The sequence below is a fragment of the Zalophus californianus genome, chromosome 7 (genome assembly GCF_009762305.2).
Source record: "Zalophus californianus isolate mZalCal1 chromosome 7, mZalCal1.pri.v2, whole genome shotgun sequence".
NCBI lineage: Eukaryota > Metazoa > Chordata > Mammalia > Carnivora > Otariidae > Zalophus > Zalophus californianus.
In genome coordinates, this window is record NC_045601.1 from 95,346,398 (window position 1) to 95,366,315 (window position 19,918).

General features: G+C 39.5%; 1 protein-coding gene across 1 annotated transcript in view; it reads left to right on the forward strand.

The window, feature by feature from the left end:
• Positions 1 to 19,918, forward strand: part of COL21A1 (collagen type XXI alpha 1 chain) — a 367,375-nt gene that overhangs the window by 20,417 nt on the left and 327,040 nt on the right. Inside the window, exon 2 of the mRNA XM_027603472.2 lies at positions 19,114 to 19,368. The gene's annotated coding sequence lies outside the window, so the exon portion shown is untranslated. The remainder of the gene's footprint in view (positions 1 to 19,113; positions 19,369 to 19,918) is intronic.

Genomic DNA, 19,918 nt, shown 5'->3' on the forward strand with positions numbered 1-19,918 from the left:
TGCATGAACATCTTAATAAATGTAGAAAAATCATATGATAAAATTCAATACCTGTTCACATTAAAGATTCTTAGCAAACCTAGAATAAAACCTGAAACTTACATGTCTACAAGAACCCAACAGCAAGTATCTTATTTAATGGTGGAATAGTGAATGCTTTCCTCTAGAAGTTAGGAACAAGAAAGAGATGACCTCTATTTCCACTGCCATTCAACATTGTTTTTTAGGTTTTATCCAGGAAAAAGGTGAGAAAAGGAAGTTAAATATAAAAATTGGAAAGCAAGAAATAACATTCGTATCATTCATATATAACAAGATTGTTTGCATAGAAAATTCAAAAGAGTGTATACATTGTTAGATTTAATCAACACATTTAGCATGTTTGTTGCATTGCATTTCTATGTACTAGAAACAAACAAAAGGAAAAATGAAATATTAAATAAAAGTATCTTTTAAAATAGCATCAAAAACATTAAGTACTTAGGAGTAATCCTAATGAAAGATGTGCAAGATCTCCACACTAAAAACTACCAAACACCGCTGAGAAAAATTCAAGAAAGTCGTATGTAAGTGGAGAGATCTACCATGCTCATACATTAAGGTAAACATGGCTATTCTGCCAGTTCTCCTCAACTCATCTAGAGATTCAGTGCAATCATATTAAAAATCCCAACAAAGGTGTTTTTTTTTTCCTTTTGGTAGAAATGTACAAGTTCCATTTAACATTTAGATGGAAATGCAATAGACCTAGAATCCTAAGACAATTTAAAGAACAGAATTGGAGGACTTGTACACTACCAAATTTTAAAACTTATGAAACTATAAAACTATCATAATTAATTCAGTATGGTACTAACAAAGGATAATCAAATATACCAGGGGAAAACACAGAGACTATTAGAACGTCCAGAAACGCACCCTTGTCTACAGGTCAACTGGTTTATAATAAAGGTACCTCTGCAACTTATTGGGGAAATGACAGTCTTTTCAATAAATAGTCATGAAGCAATTGGATATATATGCAGAAAAAAAAACTTGCCTCGTAGTTCATTCCATACACACACAAAAATGTATTTGAAATGAATCACAAACTAAAACATGAAAAGTAAAACAATAAAGCTCTCAGAAAAACAAGACAAAACAAAACATAGAAAGATATCTCTTTACCAAGTGCAAGAACTCACAAAACTACCTGATAGTGATGGAAGTTGGAGAGCGGCTTAGTCCCCTTTAGGGGATTAAGTAGGGGCAAGGGGATCCTTTGGAACGCTAGAATGTTCCTTCCAGCTCTGGATCTGGTGGTTATGAGCAGTCATGCATATGTAAAATGCGTCATGCTCTACATTTAGATTAGGGCACTTTATTCAATAGAAAGTAGAAATAAAATTAATAAATGCATCAAAAAAGAAACCCCAATGGAAATGAGAACACATTTTGATATTTGTTCTCCCCTTTCCACCTCCCACTCCTATGCCCCAGCCCCAGGTAGACCTTGTCAGTTCCTTTTCTCCATATTGACCAAACCACCTTTTTTTTAAAAAGATTTTATTTATTTATTTGAGAGAGAGGGAGAGCACATGAGAGGGGGGAGGGCTGGAGGGAGAAGCAGACTCCCTGCTCAGCAGGGATCCCGATGCAGGACTCGATCCTGGGACTCCAGGATCATGACCTGAGCCAAAGGCAGTCGCTTAACCAACTGAGCCACCCAGGCGCCCTGACCAAGACACTTAAAAAACATTTAGAGTACTGGGGGGCCTGGGTGGCTCAGTCAGTTGAGTATCTGACTCGACTTCAGCTTAGGTCATGATCTTAGGGTCATGAGATCGAGCCCTGCCTCCAGCTCTGCCACTGAGTGTGGAGCCTGTTTAAGGATTCTCTCTCCCTCTCCCTCTGTCCCTCCCCCTGCTCACATGACTGTGTGCACAAGTGCGCTCTCTCAAAAAAATTAATTAATTAAAAGAAGCATTTAAAGTACTAAATCTAAGTTTCTGTGAGACTTTGTCTATATTTTAACTGTAAATGAACGCAAAAAAAGTTCTCAGGGGGCAACTGGGTAGCTCAGTCGTTAAGTGTCTGCCTTCGGCTCAGGTCATGATCCCAGGGTCCTGGGATCGAGCCCCGCATCGTGCTCCCTGCTCAGTGGGAAGCCTGCTTCTCCCTCTCCCACTCCCCCTGCTTGTGTTCCCTCTCTCGCTGTGTTTCTCTCTGATAAATAAATAAAATCTTAAAAAAAAAAGTTCTCAGATAATCTAGTGACTTGGCAAAAGCTCAAAATTATATCAACACTGATGAGGGAGCTCCTTGAGTAAAATATTGATATCAAACCACAGCAAAACCACTTGGGAGTGTAATCACTGTCACATATTCTGGGAGTAACACAGGCACTATACTTGGGCCCAGGGAAATTTATAAAAATGCAATGCAGCTTCTTTCTCCAATGGGCTCACTCTAATAAGAATAACTTAAGGTTTATATAGCTCTTCTTATGTGGAAGGAATTATTCTCAGTGCTTTACCTGCAAATTAATTTATTGCATTTCCTCAAGAATCCAGTGAGGTGGGTTGCCCCTCATTTTACAGAGGACAAAATTGAGGCACTGAGAGGTTAAGTAATTTATCCAAGGTCACACAGCTAATAAATGGCAGAGCTGGATTTGAACACAGGCATTCTGGTACTGTTCCGTGTATTCCCTTTGTCTTATGTGAGAATGAATGCTTCCTCCACTTTAGGGTTAGGTAGGAGTATTTTGGGGAAAGGACCCCTCTTTGGGTCCTTAAAAGCCCAAGAGCAGCCCACACCAGGGTCTGTGCAGCCAAGAAAGGGGTCACCATCTCACTCCTCTGGAAGCCTGGTCTGTAGGAGGTGGTCTCTAGGTCCATATTTAATCTCTAAAATAGAATGGGTATTCCTGAACCAGGCATCCTGTCCGCCCCAGGTTTAGAAGTCATGTTTTATCTTAGATGAAGCAGTTTCTCATTCTAGAACCTCAGCTCTGTAGCACACAAGGAGGGCTAACTAACAAATTTTCCTTAGAGAATTTCTGGGGGAGGCTGGAAATCGAATCTTCCTCCTTCCAGCACACCAGCACCAGCACCACTGATAGCATTTGCAAAATTCCCGGTAATTAGATTGATTTGTCAACACTGCAGATTAAAGGAGTATTTTAAACTTGATTTTATTTTGCTCCGTATACTTTATTTCTTTATCAGTGCTCTGGTTTAATTTCTTTTTTGTTTTTTCAATTTTACACAGGCCTTTTCCTTAAAGAGTCTGAGAGCTACCCCCAAATGAGAGCTTTTTGCTCATCTCTGATTTTTAAAAATTGAGTTATATTTGACATACAACATTGTGTAAGTCGGAGGTGTATTACCTATAGATTTGACACATTTATGTTGCAGTATGATTCCAAGTGTAGCATTACCTAACATGTCTATCACGTCATACAATTATTGTTTCTTCTAGTGTTGAGAAAAATTAAGACCTGGTATTGTAGCAAGTCAAATGCGTGTAGTACAGTGTGCTGTCTGTGGTAACCGTACTGCATATTAGGTTTCCAAGGCTTATTTATCTGCTAGTTGCCTCTTTGATTTTTTTTTTTTTTTTTGCTACAGAGTTTTTTCTTTACATTTTTGATAACAGGGTTTCTCAGCCTCAGCACTATCAGCATTGTGGGCAATATAGCTCTTTGTTGTGGGGCCGTCTTGTCCTGTGCATGGCAGCATCCGTGGCTTCCACCCACAGCCCCAACTGTGACCCCAAAATTGTCTCCAGACAGTGCCAGATGGGGAAGGGAGAATCAGCCTAGATCGAACCACCGCTTTAGTCCATGGTTTACAACAGCAAGAAAGCCAAGTACAGTTAGTTAGAAAGTTCCGGATACTGCATGTCTAAGTGGACACCTGAAAGCTCCTCTCCGTGGCTTGTTGCAAGTTCTCAAGGCCCAGACTCAGGTAGCTTCTGGTCCAGGGGCTGACCCATTGTCTGCAGAAAATTTTTGTTGGAGAAGTGAAAAAAGTCAATGATGACTCCATAAAAGTTCTTCTTAATGCTATGAATTTGAGGCAACTGGATGTCAAATAGCCAAATACTGTGCCTGGCTTGTTTAATTTTACACGAAATTGGTTGCCTTGCGTTCAGGCGGTTGTATAGTCGTTCATTCTTTGACTCAACAAACACTTATTGTGATCTTGCTATGTGTAGGCAGACTGGCCCCAGGGTTCATGGCGTGGGCACTGGTGCTGGGTTGCCTGGGTCCCTCCCTGTCACTGCTCCTTGTTGGTTTTGTGACCCCAGGCACGTTTACGGGTCTCTTTGTGCTGTACTGCATACCAAATGGAGTTATCACAGGGCTTCAGCTACTTTATACATGTGAAGTGTGTACACTCTTCCCAGACACCTAGTAAGTGTTATATGTGTTTGCTACTATTACTCCTCCCTGGAAAAATAAAAATGATAAAGTAAAACATGTGCATCAGAATTGCTCTCATTTGGAGCAGACTATAATATGTGTTATCAGAGAGGTTCAAACTAAGTGTGAGAGAGAAGCAAGATCACATCCAGTGGAGGGTGGAGAAAATAGAAATGGGGGCGCCTGGGTGGCTTAGTTGGTTAAGCGACTGCCTTCGGCTCAGGTCATGATCCTGGAGTCCCAGGATCGAGTCCCGCATCGGGCTCCCTGCTGAGCAGGGAGTCTGCTTCTCCCTCTGACCCTCTCATGCTCTCTCTCTCTCTCTCTCTCTCTCATTCTCTCTCTCTCAAATAAATAAATAAAATCTTAAAAAAAAAAGAAAGAAAATAGAAATGGCCTCATGACAGAGAAGACATTTGAGCTGGGTCTTCAAAAATGGGCGAGTAGAATAGAGTGTTAAGCAAGAGGGGCCTTCAGTAGGAGGCAATAGCAGAACAAAGTTGTGGGGACACATGAAGGGAATCCTGGTAGTGTGATTGAGCTGGCATTTGGGGAGGTGGTGGGAAATAATTCTGGTAACACAGGGTAGGGCCTGACTGAAGGGCTTTGTATGAGATTCAGTCTGCTCCTCATGGTACAACTGAAGAGTCTGAAACTCAAGGGGACCTGGGTTTCAGGTCCCACTTTCATTACTTAGTAGCTATGTTGTAGGCATGTCATGAAACTTCTCCAAGCCTCAGATTCTAACCTCAAAATGGGAAAAATAATGCCTTCCTTGCAGAATTATTGTGAGAATTAGCATAAGTAATGAAGGGCTTAGCACAGTGCCTGTAAACAGCATTAATTATAATTGTTGTGAAAGAATTGGAAAAGAAAAGAAAGAGGGAAATTCCAGAAGTATACAGGAGGAGACAATGCTGGTTGACTTACAATGGGTCCCTTACAAGTTTTGTCAGTGACAGAGCCAGGTGATGATGGCTAGAACACAAGGCTGGATGACACTTACTTTTTTTTTTCTTTCTTTTTTTATTATTATGTTATGTTAATCACCATACATTACATCATTAGTTTTTGATGTAGTGTTCCATGATTCATTATTTGCGTATAACACCCAGTGCTCCACGCAGAACGTGCCCTCTTTAATACCCATCACCAGGCTAACCCATCCCCCCACCCCCTCCCCTCTAGAACCCTCAGTTTGTTTTTCAGAGTCCATCGTCTCTCATGGTTCATCTCCCCCTCTGATTTCCCCCCTTCATTCTTCCCCTCCTGCTATCATCTTCTTCTTCTTCTTCTTCTTTTTTTTTTAACATATAATGTATTATTTGTTTCAGAGGTACAGGTCTGTGATTCAACAGTCTTGCACAATTCACAGCGCTCACCATAGCACATACCCTCCCCAATGTCTATCACCCAGCCACCCCATCCCTCCCACCCCCCACCACTCCAGCAACCCTCAGTTTGTTTCCTGAGATTAAGACCTCCTCATATCAGTGAGGTCATAGGATACATGTCTTTCTCTGATTGACTTATTTCGCTTAAACAAAGCATTTTGAGGGACTTCCCTGTGCTAGGCAGCACCGCATACAGCGATAAAGTAAGTAGGGTCAACTGCTGCCCTCAAGGAAACCACATTTCAGTAGGGGAGACCAGATAATTTAAAAATGGTGGCAGTCTGATGTTGTCGGCCATTCCGCCTCTCCGTGGGAGTGCCATGGTGGGTATGGACACAAGAAGTGGGAGTAGGGCGAGGGGAAGGGCTGGGATGTGGGCAAAAACTATGCACCCTTGAGCCGACTTTTAAATAGAACTTGTATAATGCTCTACTGTCATATAGCACAGTCACTAGTGTTGGGGGGGTCCATAAAAAAACATACTAGCAACAACACATAATTAAAAGAAATTGAAATATTTCCTGCTATCTCTCCCAAAAGATTAAGTTATTTTGGTTTTGTTTGAAGAAAGCAAACAGGAATACGAGGGTTGAGGAATTTGTGGTACTTTCATAAAGCACAAGAAAACTTCTTGAAACTTCTTTTTCTTCGTCTTATTCACATCCAAGTTCTTTGCTACGGCAGCTGCCTCAAAGTCTTCTCTCACTCCAGACTCATCTCCCAAATTGGCTCCTCTAAACCCAATTGATGCAGACTCTCTCTTCCCTCCCTCATCTACCCTGGTTTAACTATCATGTAAGTTGATTTCACCTTCCAAGAATCTTTCAATTGCTATTAGCTCTCCCACTCTCCAGATTCTGTGCAATCAACAGCTCAGAGCTCATCCATCCAGTCAACATCTTTCCTACTTGGAAATGTGGGATAAGGAGAGCAGAAGAATGATCTAGAATCCTCCTTAGAGATTGACACAGGGAAAGAGCCTACAAATACACGTTGACTAATGGTTTTTGATCCTATTTTAGAGAATGATTAGGAGTGAATCTCGAAAGAGAGAAATTTGGCTGAATTTCCCACATTAGCTAACTTTTTTGTGATGTGTATACACAGGGCAAGGGAGCTGCCTGCCTTGGTTTGAACTGGAAGATCATACTGACACTTTGGTCTATGGTTACATTGACAATGCCTTCCTGTCAGAGACCCCCACAAATCCACCCGTAGCAGGAGAAAGTTTGGGCTTATCAATTTGTTCCAGTGAGGGCAACCTCATTCCTCAGGGAATTGTGGGTTGTCTCAGTAAGGAGGCGTTAGAAAGGACTTATGACTTATGACTGGATTTGGGCTTGTGTTGGGTGATTTTGGTGAGGGTCCAAGGAAACAGGGTTTTATTCTGGATTAGATGCTGTCAGGAAGCAGAGGTAATTCTATGATTAGGTATAATTCCTGTCTAGAAGGCACAGAAACAACTGCTCCATGCTTTGGTCACTTACCCAACTAACCCCTGGCTGAGCAAAGCCATCATCTGAAAACATCAGGGAGAAGAGTCTCTCAACTAATTTTTTGGAGGTCCTTTTAGATAATCCTCATTTCAACCCTTGTCCTGTAAACAGAAAGTTAAGAAAGTTAAGTGGTGCTATTTTCTTAGCCTAATGAGACTCACCACACAATGAAGTATCTAGTTTTTCATGGAGTGTCTTTCCTATTTTGAATTTTTAAGAGCATTTGCAGAAAGTGATAAATTGTATTCCTGGGCCTGGCCACAATTTGCCTCCAGACACAATTTCATGGCTTACTGGGTAAATTTGTGGTCGGCTGGAAAGTAAATGAATTGCTTGAGCGGGGGCTCATTTTTCAGGGCTTGTCCCTTTATGGAGGCTGTGTGACTTCACTTCTCTGTCACCTTGAGCACTCTGACCTAACTCAGCACTACACAGAGTTCATTTTCATCTGTCATCTCAGCCCATCTCTCTTTGAGTCAAATACTTATTTGTGAAATTTTCCTTCTGCTCCTACTTTGTGGATGATATGGATGGATCCTTTAAACACCAAGACTGTCAACTTGATTCTCCTCAGCCTATAGTCATCCTTTAACAAAAATACACATTATGCTTTCCACAAATAGACTTTAATTGGGTGGTGTGCACCACATGGCTCTTGCCCTCCTCTTGAACTCAACGTCCAGCGTGCCTTGCGTGTCTCTGCCAAGGTTACTTTGCACAGCTCTGCTATTCTGTGATTCTGGCTGTCGGAGGAAAATGGTTCTTGAGGAGGTCTCGGGTCATCTGTCACCTCATCTCCCCAGAGGATTTTTAGCCAGACACTGTCCTCTCAAGAGTTCAAAAGCTTCCCTGGACTCATGGGTGCACTTACAAGGCAGAGGGTAATGGAGTCTTTTAAACTTTTGTATATGCTTTTAACATTTGAAGGATACCGAATACTTTTGCATCTTTTAAATAACAGGCTAAGAAACTTTAATAATTCTCTCATCGTTAGCCTTTTTACCAATAAATCTATCCCATGTGACACCAGATGATTCTCTCTGGCCTCTTAGTGAGATTCCTTTCTGAAACTGTAAGGATCGCAATCGCAAGCAGGTCCTTGATGAATAACACTGCAGGTCAGAGATGCTTGACACACACATCCTTGGCTTTCTAGGGCCCTTTGGGGTTTGTTAACTAAAGCCGGAGCTTCTCTGGCATGCAGCTTTTAGGGGGAAATCGCCAAGAGCTTGCCGGCACCAGAAATAGGAGGGGGTCTGAGTTTGCAGCATGAAGATGAAAGACTGAACATGCAAAGGGACAATATTCAGAGTACATATAGAGGTAGAACTTTGACCCCCAATCTACAGTGACCTCCAGGAGGCCAGCCGACGACTTGCATGTCCCGTCTGGTGCAGGACTACGTTCGGTTTACCATCATTTCCATCTGTAACTGTCAAGCCAGCCACGGCTAAGGGAGAACGTTCTCCTCCAAGGCTTTATGGAAGGGACGGTTCTAGCAGAGGCTTCTGTGAATGTGGGCATGCTCTCTTCTTGGAGTGGGCTGCGAAAAGCCCCTCACTGAGCCTCAAAAGAGAGGCTGTTAGACTACAGTACTCCCTTAAAAAAACTCCCTTATATTATCCAGCAGAGTCAATCTAAAAAAGTAATAATGCTAACTAACCACGACTCCATTACACTGGGTAAATGTTTTAGTAACTAAAGAGAACCTGGGAGCAGGGCACTCATACAGGATCAGCAGTCTGGACAAAAGTTTTGCAGTGTGGTGTCATACAAGGGGTGGGAAGGGCGCTCAAGTAAATATTTTTGGATTACTTATCTGAACTGACCTAGATAAGGACAGGTCTTCCTCCTGAAGAGAGGACTCCCACTTCTCTTCCTTTCTCCCTCTGCCTCAGCTGTGTCCCTCACCACTGACCCTTCCATATATAGGGTTCAGGTGTGTGTGCGCCAACAGGGGCCAGAACCGTCGGGTTCCGTAGCTGTGAGGTTTTCTTCTAGTCCTCACCTCCTGCCCAGGAAATACGTGTGGTAAGTTAAAGAGAAGTGAAAACCCCAGGCAAATGACAAAGCAGGCATGTTTGTCTTTGGTGTTTTCCAGCCTCTGGGTGCCCTTAGCCTGGTGCTGGTGCCCCCAGGGGAGAACTTCACTCTACCCAGGACTGTCTGTCATTGTGACCTGTTTCCTCCCTCCCAAAAAGGAACAGACTGTGTCCAGTATTATCAGAACTCTGTTTCCCCATTTCTAAAGTAGCAAGTGGTTAGGCTTATGACTAGTGGGTGTTAGATTCCCTATTTGACTTTTGTTACCCAAATCAAACGCATTCTAACGTGACATAGAAATAGCACTCTAATGGTGGCTCTCTAATGTCATGGTGCGTAGGATGGACTGGACATGACCAACTGCTAGGCAGAGAGATCAGCCAGGTCCCTCTGGGGAGGGAGGTGATTCCCAACCAGCTTTGCACCTTGGACCAGTTACTTCTCAGGGCCTCAGTTTTCTCATCTTTAAATCTGATGAAATCATAGTAATATGTAATATTTATCTAACACTCTTTGTCAGGCACTGTCATAAGCATGTCATATCTATTAACTTACTGAAACCTCACAACAAATTTAGCTTCAGGCTCATTCACATTTCTCCAAGATGTGCGTGCGCACACGTGTGTATGTATATGTTTTAATCTGGAAAATATAATTTTAACAACTCTAAGAGTTGATGTAAGTATTCAAGTAAAAACAAATGGAATCTGCCCTGCACATAGTGAATCTGTGTGTGATAAATGGTTGTAAGGAGTTCTGTGATGTGCACTGTTCTTTGCTGGATTTATGGTAAATGGAAAATCTACTCTCTCACTTGAGAAATACATCAAAGGAGCCTAATTTTTTTCCTTCATGAATTAATAAACTTTCCCCACACTGTTAAGCTATCACCTATGTCAGTGTATGAGATTTGGGGTCTTGCTCCTTCAAGTAATGATTTAAATCTCCTTCCCTAAAGCAACACGGAAAAACTAAGCTATTCGCGTAATGTAATGGAAATATGTAAAATAGTTACATCATGTTTCTGAAGATGTAAGTACCACGTGGACAGGGATTTTGTCTGTTTCTTTTTCCCATTGTTGTATTCCCAGTGTTTAGAACAGTGCCTGGCACATTGTAGACAATGAATACTTATTAAATGAATGAATGAATGAATGAACAGGACAGCAAATATGAATGAATACCCCTTTATCCTTATAGAATTGCTCTAAGCAGAGCTGTAAGAAGCTTAGGTTTGTTGTTATTGGTGGTGTTGTTTTTAATCAAATGAAATAATGCAAATGATGAATGAATGCTCTTTATCAAATGAATGCCCATTAAAGAATTTTGAAAACTGTAAAGCAGTTTTCAGAAGTAGAGCATATATATACTTTTATTTCCTGCAGAGTAAGTGGTTGGGAAAGAAGAGTTTCTTTAGGAAACAATATCAGGCTTTCTAAGTTTGTTCGAAGTTTATTTAAAGAAAATGCATGTAAGCAATAGCTAGAGCACTGTATTCTATTTGAAAATTGAAAAGGGTCCAAGAAGTAAAATGTGAGGAAAATCTGCCTTCTCTGATAGTTTGCTGAGTGTGTGGCAGATGTGTATGTAATTCAGCATAATTGTTTTTCCACCAAAAGCCAATACTAATCTTTTAACAGCTTCTTACCACATTAGACTCGGTCTTTCACTTTCTATCAATTCCATCTGAAGAGTCAATTCTGTCTGTTTGGAAAATAAAGCAGAGCGCCATTCCCCCAGATGTTGCAGGGAAGTGCAGGGAGCTAGTTGGATCACTGTCCTCTACTCCTAACTCGATGTGTTGAGTGTTATCCTAGCAACTAGCTAAAGCCCAAGACAGCCTTACACGACCTCTGACTATTGGGTCTCTACTCCCTGTTCAGAGTTCATTTATTAAAACCTTGTTGTCAGCGTAAGTTGAGGAGATCTAGCTCTCTGCAGACACCTCTACGATGTTCAGTAGCCTTTTAATAGAAGTATGAATTGTAGATTTTCATGCTGATAATATACAACCGGTGATGAAGTTGTTTTTTTTGCCCATATCCATTTGTAATTTTAAAATATGATTTATTTAGAAATGAAATATTTCAAGCAAAGTATATTAAGTTCTCTTGGCTGAGGAGAACTATAGTCTGGTGTTACATTTGCTAAACCCCCTCCCCCTGCAATTTATACCTCCCTACTTTGTCCTTATTTCTATGACTTCTGCATGGTTCTTTATTTGTTTTAAGAATTAGTTGTCACTTTAAACCCCCAAGATCAAATGGTTTTTGGGTTACTGCCCACAAGTTCACTCTGCACGGGTGCTACTCTAGATCATCAGCAATTTAAATAACTTAGTATCCATACTTTTCCCAAAGATATACTTTAAGATCTTTTCAGGAAACCTGGCCTATTTTAAATGATATTAAGGGGAATTTTATGAGTGTTCTGGCCTAGGGATATTTCTCTCTTTGATTTATTTAACTATTTATTATAGCCTGAGATTGGGAATTGTGAGAATATTAGCAAAGAAAAGAGTAGAGACCAAAAGGAATATTCTCAGAGTGCCTGGGTGGCTCAGTTGGTTAAGCGTCTGCCTTTGGTTCAGGTCATGATCCCAGGGTCCTGGGATGGAGTCCGGCGTTGGGCTCCCTGCTCAGTTTGGAGCCTGCTTCTTCCTTTGCCTCTGCTATTCCCCCTGCTTGTGCTCTCCCTCTCTGTCAAATAAATTTTTTAAAAAATCTTAAAAAAAAAAAAAAGGAATATTCTCTGGTTGAAGGTCCTCCTGATTTACCCTCTGCTTATGTTAGGCTGCAGTCTACTGAAAGGATCAGAAAACCTAGACCCAACTCTCTTGAACAGTAAGGGATTCATTAATTCAAATTGCAGGATGTCTTGTGGAAAGGCAGGTTTCAGGCATAATCTGTTACACTCTGTCTTTGCTTCTGTGTGAACCCCTTGGCCCTACCACCCTCTGAAGGTTGGCTTTATCTTTGAGCTGGTAATGAGAAGTGACAACAATCCTCAGTATCACCTCCAGACACGACAATGTTCCCAGAGAAAGTAGGGTCTTTTTATTTTTTTCCTTTCTGCATGTCTTTTTAAGAGCATATCTTTCCCAGGGTGCCTGGGTGGCTCAGTTGTTAAGCATCTGCCTTTGGCTCAGGTCCTGATCTCAGGGTCCTGGGATCGAGCCCCACCATCAAACCCCACATTGAGCCCCACGTTGGGCTCCCTGCTCGGGGGGAAGCCTGCTTCTCCCTCTCCCACTCCCTCTGCTTGTGTTCCCTCTCTCTCTGTGTCTCTCTCTGTCAAATAATAAATAAAAATCTTAAAAAAAAAAGAGCATATCTTTCCCATGTGACCCCTAGTAGACCTCTTTTGGTGAGTGAGTGGCCAAAATTGCATCACAGGACTAGTCCTAAACCAACCGATAGAAAGGGAGATGGATTGCGGTGGAAGAGGTTGGTGAAGCCTTTGTCTTTTTGGAGGAAGCAAGTTATTCAGATGTAATCAGAGTTTAGTGTAGGCAACCAAGAGCTACAGCTGTGCCCTTGGAGGACAATATAAAACGGGGTTCTTGACTTGTTCTAGGTGTTTGTGTATGGGTCCAAAAGGCACAAAGCAGTCTCTTAAATATTTGAAGTAAAGAGGAATTAGACAAGACTCTGAAGCACCGGGATTACAGAGCTGAAGTAGATTTATATATTTGGTCATGCCATCCAGGAGAGAGTTCTAAATAAAGTTTGATAAGCCCACCCATCTTCTAGTTAGCAGACCAGTAAATAAGACAAGCAGGGGAAAACTTTGGTGGTTAGGGGGTGTTAATGACATTAGTGCAAATAGAACTTCTGAGCTAGTGAAAGATTTCATCTACTTGTTTAATTGCCATTCCTCACCATTTAAAAATATTGTTAAATATCCCCTTGCAAATTGTCCTGTTCTAAGTAGTGAGGTAGGTCAGTAAAAAACAAAACAAAACAGAAAAAACTCTGATAGAATAAAAAATGCACTTCTAGTTTGCCTTTGATTAAGGCCAAGTAGGCTGGTGAGGTGGGCTAGGGAGATGGCATGTTTGGGTAGGGGCTCATAATTCCACAGGTCATGGTGATTACAAGTAATGGGTCTCTTAAAGTCTTCTACTCTAAACTGCCATTAGAGAAATCACCTCCTAAGTGCTGAACTACTTGATATGTTTTTTATCATATCCCTATGATTCATTGCATGTGATTAATATATACTTTTTCCCCCAAATTTTATTCTTAATTCTCATTTCAAAAATCTCTTTTAGATTCTTTGTTTATTTTCATTTTATTTCATTTATTTCTTTTTATATTTGGGAAACATATGAGGTAAGTCTCATAACTGATAGTGAAAACTAATTGTATTAAACTTTCCTGTTCATGAGGGCCTTTTTTGGAAAGAGCAAAGAAACTGAGAGGGCTTTGGTGAAATTCAACTGAACAAAGGCCCAAATATGGAAAATGAGTACTCTCTGAGGTAGCTTCTTAAAATTAAAAAAAAAAAAAGGTGGTGTGGGGGGGAAGAGGATAGCTTTGCAATTGACCAGTTCTAAAAAGGCCAAAAAATAAAGTGTCTTTTCTTTTGTATGAGCATCTGGCAAAATTTTACTAATTTCTTTCAGGTAGGGAGGCCTGCCAACATGAAGAAAAGAACAACTTAAATTTTCTTCTGCATTTTGTAACTAATGTTATTTGGCATCCTTGTAATTTGGCAGCAGGCTGTGTGTGAATCACAGGTTACTGAAGGGAGTGATTGGTGTAAGTCTTACTCAACAGAGAGTAATTGTACAACTTGTGAAAACTCACTGGTTCAAAGCCCCTGCAAACTAAAACTTTACCTAAGGCTTCTTCATTAGTTGTTTAGTTTTAGTTTTTTTTTTTTTTTTCTGTGCATGTCTTCTATAATATGTCTCAAAAACCCTAAAATGGACCCCTCCAAATGACTCAAAATCTGGAAAATATGCTTTCCTGGCCAATTCTGGTTTGCCTCAGTAGGGTTTTGAAGACTTTCTATGCTAAGTGCAAACATTCATATACCAAATTCCATGGGGCCTTCATCATTTTTAAAGTGAAAAGAATCTGGTTTTGGTTTCTTTAATCTTTTACGGCCAAATTGGGTCCAGAAGATGAAACTGTGGACCTACACTTTCCAACTAAACAAAGCATTGCTAATAGACAGGAAATGTGTGGAGATCCTGTGCAATCAAATCTCCCAAGAATGCTTTCTGTTAGTTTTGAAACAAAGACACCTATTTAATACACGAGAGAAACACTGCCCTCTAGTCTTAAAACCACTGAGAGCAGGAAATAATCTCAGAGGTTTAAAGTCTGGCGTTATTTGAAATCTACTTGGAAAAGGAGACCCGAATGGAAGATGCAATGACCCCCCTCTTGCCTGTGATCATGGCTACTTTTATGAATGCTACTCAGGTGAGTGAAGAAGCTCTTTTCATGTGGCCCATTTCAAGGCTTTGCTATTTTATGTGCATATTTATTATTTTCTCCAAAATAAGGGTTCTTCAGTTGTGATATGTAGATATCCAGAAGATCTATGGATGAGCTTCAGGAAGTCTGTGAACTCTCTGGAAACTCAAGTTCACTTTTCTTGGTAGAGAGATCTTAATTTGCATCAGATTCAAAGGAGTCACTGATCACCCTCAAAAGTTAATTACCACTTCTTAAAGACTTTTATTCAAGATATTTTGAGCCTGTATTTTGAGATTTCTCTTCCCTTGTGTAGAGTTGAATACTGAATAGCAGCTAGAATTAAGTGAATTCTGACTGTATAAGTATACTTTTATATTTCTCTTATAGAAACTTATATTTTAATCTAAGTTCTATACATGTTCAGAGTCAAATGGTTCCACAATATTTATTATAAAAATATAGGACACCTCATCCAATTTCTGCTTCACATAGGCAACCATTTCAACTTCATTAGCTATTTCTTTTGGAGTTTGCCTCCATATTTCTAAAGAACATAACTATATTGAGAGTTTTGGTTTTTGAAGTGTTAGCTATTTGCTATTGAATTCCCATTTACAGGAGAGGATGTAGCCCCCCTAGCACCCTCTCAAATAGGCCGAGGACATCGCGGGGGATACACACGCAAGCATATATGCTTTCACACAACTTTCCCTCCTCCACTCCTCCCATATATTTATATAATAATAGTTAGTTCAGTATTCATTGCTTATATGATTTTTCTCATGTAAAATTTATTCACAGCTAAATCACATAATGTGCTATGATTACATTTCTTCTTTTGTATAACTTTGGTTTCCCTTGGAGCTAATAATTTTTTTTAAATTGAAGTATGATATGTCAATTGACTATTATATTGGTTTCACGTGTACAACATAGCAATTCGACATTTCTATACACTACTCAGTGCTCACCACCTAAATATAGTCACCATCTGTCACCCTACATTATTACTGGAGTGTCAAGTATACTCCCTAGGCTGTACTTTTCATCTCTGTGACTCATTTATTTTATAACTGGAAATTTGTACCTCTTAATCACTTTATCTATTTTGCCCCTCCCCTCTGGAAACCACCAGTTTGTTCTCTGTATTTAAGAGTTGTTTTTTGTTTTGTTGTTTGTTTTGTTTTTGGATTCCACATGATAATATTTGTAGTATTTTTCTAGTGTTCTAGAAAAACACCCCCAAAATCAATTTTTGCCATGTTTTTTCTTATTTATTCACAGACTCTCCTCCAGAAGCATAGATCTTCTCTTACAGTGTCCTTACCTATCAGGCTGTCCCTCATTATCACCATTTCTTGGAGGATAGCTCCTGGCATCTTCTGTCCCTATGGCTGTTCTCTGGGCCTGTAGCCCTTGGGTTTGCTTTCAGCATCACCATGGACTCTTTCATCTTTCTTCTGGTTGGATCAACTGCTTGATGGACTTACATTTTTCTTTTTCTTGGTTTGTTCCCTCATTTTCTTAGAACATATTCTTTGATAACTTCCCAAGAAAAGTTGCATGAATAATAAATGTTTTGAGAGCTTACATGTTCCAAAAGTCTTCATATTACCCTCACAACTGATTGATAGCTTGGCTTATTATAGAATTACAGGTTGGAAATTATTTTCTCTCAGAATTTTTTGAAAATATCTAAACAGTAGTGTTTTATTGGAAAAAATTAGTTTGATGGATATAAGATTATTGTGTAAAACAAGTGTTCCCATAGTACATTTTTGTAGGTAAAATTTAGTGATGTCTTGGTAAAATAACATACAAAATATCATTAGCAAAATCATTTTTCTAGTTTTAGGCAGCAAAACAAAAAGTGATTTAAAATGTGTAGGTTCCTGTACCCCCATAAATATTATTAAGTGTTAACTTCTCCTAAGTAACAATTTTATTCAAATGTCACAGGGCTTAGTGTATACATGGTAATTTATAAATACTGTTTTAAAACAGTTTTCTCTAGTATAATTAACAAATGTCAAAATAATGAGAATAACTGATCTTCTATGCAGTGTACTGAAATCATAGGATACCTTCTTTTGGTAAGAATGTACAGAACACAAATGTAACATTTTAATAGTGTTCCTAAAGGCAAATGATAAAATGTTCCTTAAAAGCAAACCATATCCCATTTGACCATTCATAGGTATTCAGTGGTAAAGACACAGTGTTAGTGAGAAACTTGATTATTTTGAAGGAGTATACCTTCAAAACTAATATTTTTAACTTATTTTTTCCCTGTTCTGACCAAATACTAAACAAAAATCTCACCTCATCCTTAAATTAATTTTTTTCAATCTCTGTACCTCCCCTTGATGAAAGTGAAAATATAAATAAACCAACGCCCCCTGCTGTCTTTACTCCATTTGTTTTTTTAAATATATCAATTTTGATTTTGAATCAGTAGAAATGTTGAGAAAAAGCACACACTTTGAACAACTCCCTTATTAATGTACTATAGTAAGACATTACAAAGGGGAAAATGAAGATTAAGGCCACGCTTTGCACAAAATGAGTAAGAATAAGGAGCTTTGACCCTTGCCACCCATGGATCATCAGCATGATCCTGCATTGATATCCAGTACATTCTTGTACATCATATGGAGAAAAGTGTTACTCAAAATGAAGGGAATGACAACGGGTGACCATGGATGAGATGATCTAAATACAGCACAACTATCATTACTAACCACATTCTATCAGAAAACTATTCCCAAAGGAAACGGTTGAAGTTAGGACGACCTGGCCAGAATGAGGTCTCCATTTGGCCACACTACAGGAGAATTCTGGGTCTGGAATCTCAAAGTCTCATCCCAGATGAACCTGATGTCTGTAGCTGGAGGTTGAGCTTTTTTTTTTTTTTTTTTTTTTTTTTAATAGAGTGCTCTCATGTGTGGGAAGGGTGGGGAAAGAGGCAGAGGAAGAGGGAGAGAGACTCTTAGGCAGGCTCCATGCCCAGTGCAGAGCCCGACTCCATCTCAGGACTCTGAGATCATGACCTGAGCTGAAATCAAGAGTAGAGGCTTAACTGACTGAGCCACCCAGGCGCCCTGAGGCTGATCTTTAAAATGGCTTTTGAACAGATCTAATTAAGGTTTTTAAAATTGTCTTTAAAAAGAGAGAACATTATTTTCAAATTTAGAAAAAAAATAATCTTACTGACTCTGATTTTGTAGGTAAGAATCTTAACTTAAAATCCAACAGCTGGAGCTTATAGACTCTTTTTCTCTGTAACATAGTATAACCAAGATTAACTTTCTAGGGATAAACATTTTAGAAGACTACAAATAAAAATGGCTTATAATGAGTTCACTGTAATTACTTTAACTTTTAGTTCCTTGGCATCAGAATCTAAAGGACTTTAAAAAATTACCTGCTAGAAGTCTCTCGTTTTTTTTCTTTTTAAAAAATTTTTTTATTTAAAATCAATTAGCCAACATATAGTACATCAGTAGTTTCCAACGTAGTGTTTAATACTTTATCAATTGCATATAACATCCTCTCGTTTTTTTCTAAAAACTCTTTTAAGTATGACCATGTATCTCACTATATTGTTTTCCACTGTTTTACTTGGGAAGGAGATAAATGTATAGGTAAATTATCTGTATTGAATGGTAGCAGCAAACTGGTTTTAGGTGTTGTGCTCAGATGTATACAGCAAGAATAACGAAGTAAGAGACTTGAAGTGGGACTGCACGCTGAATAATATGCTCATTGTTGGCTCCATCAGCTCATCTTTCTGTATCAGTATATAGGAGTCCTACCGCTCAAGAGCATCTTAGGTAAAAATGAATTTTTCCTTGATATAAATCAATAGTCCTATTCAATGATTAGCTAATTAGGCCTGTTAAGCTCAAAGAAATTTATTATTAATGATACTTGCTAAGCAGTCATTTAAAACTGATTCCAACATTCATGGTTAAAAAGGAAAGAAAATGAAAATAAATAAAAGCACACATAAAAGCCACAACAATGACAAATAATGTTACAGTACTTTTTGGGAAAAGTTACAACACAGCTAAAGATAAAACCAAGATAACATTCCATAGGACCTTAGGGTGGGCATTCTTCCAACAATCTCAGAAAAACATACAACCAAATTCCCGCTCTGGTGTGTTTTCTTACGCACGTGCTCACACACACTGCCATTGCCATGTCTGCCCTGCATCCACATCCATGCTTGCATGCATGTAGTTCATGTGTATTCATCCCTTGCATGTGACAAGCATTTCCAGCCAGGTGTGGTCTTTATTCACATCCTTTCTTTTCACTTTTCTGTTGTTTTCAAGTGAACGTTTTCATAAAGGAAGTCCAGGGTTACCCTTCAAGCTCTGCAGGTGAGTGACAAGTGCTGCCCTCAGCCACAGTCATTGTGTTCTGGAGTCTTCATGCCCACAAAGCCCCATGGAGAGAGATGAAGTCCAACCCCTTGCCATTAACTTACATCTATCAACTGGATCCTACCACAAAAATTGGGATGCTAGACTTGAGAGAGCACAGTGTGATTTTTAACTCTTCACTATCTTCATCTGATTCTGATTCAGGTAAGTGATAAACCTTTATAAACAGTGACAAAGGTTCATCAACAATCTACTTCTTCAACTGCTGTCGTTTTGTCTAAGGGAGGTTATTAGGTTTTGCAATGATAGGTAAAATAATTCATCTGAATGTGGATCATCTTTGTAAACTTAGCTTCTAAGGATTTAAGTTCATGCTCAAAAATTGAAGTAGAGTAAAAACAACACTGCACTGTGTTCTCTGTGATATGACCACTTATTCAAACCACTTTTATCATGCAGAGATCTTTCAAACGGTCATTGATGAATGTAAGAGATACCAAAACAAACTCTGTGGTTGATTGCTCACCATGTCTTGGTGTAACCACTGCTATAAATCACAGTTTGACTCTCTCTCTTTAATCTTAACCCTTAGAGCATCAGTTTGGACAGTTTTTTAAAATTTTCTCTCTTCTCCAACTCAAAATAATTTTGCATAGATCAGTCAAAAAGAGGCTATCTTTGAATGTGGATTTTCAGTCATTACCATGAACTCAGAAAGCATTTTCATTGGATTCGATTAGGAAGAGTTGCCAAT